Source organism: Cyanistes caeruleus, chromosome 8 (assembly GCF_971803275.1).
Source record: "Cyanistes caeruleus chromosome 8, bCyaCae1.hap1.1, whole genome shotgun sequence".
NCBI lineage: Eukaryota > Metazoa > Chordata > Aves > Passeriformes > Paridae > Cyanistes > Cyanistes caeruleus.
Window position 1 is genome coordinate 30,074,691 of NC_141708.1, and position 793 is coordinate 30,075,483.

A 793-nucleotide genomic window follows, 5' to 3' on the forward strand; every position below is an offset into this window, starting at 1 on the left:
CTTTGTCATTTAACTCTGTGAAATACATGGTTTCTTACAAAAACAGCACAGAAAAAACTAAGCAGCAGCAGCTTGGGCTTTGTTTTATTCCTCAGATAAAGCATGGCATTGAAGTCAGGTTGTGACCCTTCCCAGCAATTAACCTGCAGACATCTATTCCATCTTCCCTGCATAGCTCACATGTGTTACATGCTGCTCTCTTACTGTACTGGTGCTTGAAAATAATTTTTGAGGTGACCCACAGGGTCAGATAACCTGCCCAAAGCTGAGGGAGAGGGATAGAGGGAAGGGTCAGGCAGAGGAAATTAAGGGCAGAGGGGCTCCCAGGGAATGTCATTGAGGGTGTCTTCTCCACACAGTGCCAGTTGCAGAGCCATCATTTCATCAGGTATCTCCCTGGTTAGACTTTGAAAGAGAGGTTTTCCCATGGGGGATCCAGGTTCCTGTCTTATTAACAGACACAATATTTGGGAAGAATAGATACCTGCACCAGGCTGAGTGTAACCAGCTTGAGCTAGTGGGGACTTCTGAACTTGGGAAATGACAATTGTAAAATATTTTTTAAATCTGAAAGTGTTCTTACAAAGTTGACCACTCACCTTTGAAAATGAATTTCAAGCGGAGTTACCATGTTTTGCCCTTTTGGATGCTTTGAAGGCACCTTGATAGGTTGTATGCTCACATCAAAGTGAATTTCATTAGGACCTGGATGCCTCATTCCCATATACATCTTTAAAATCCTACCTCATTTATAACTAAAAATATCTCAGAGCAGTATATGTACTGGCTGGGC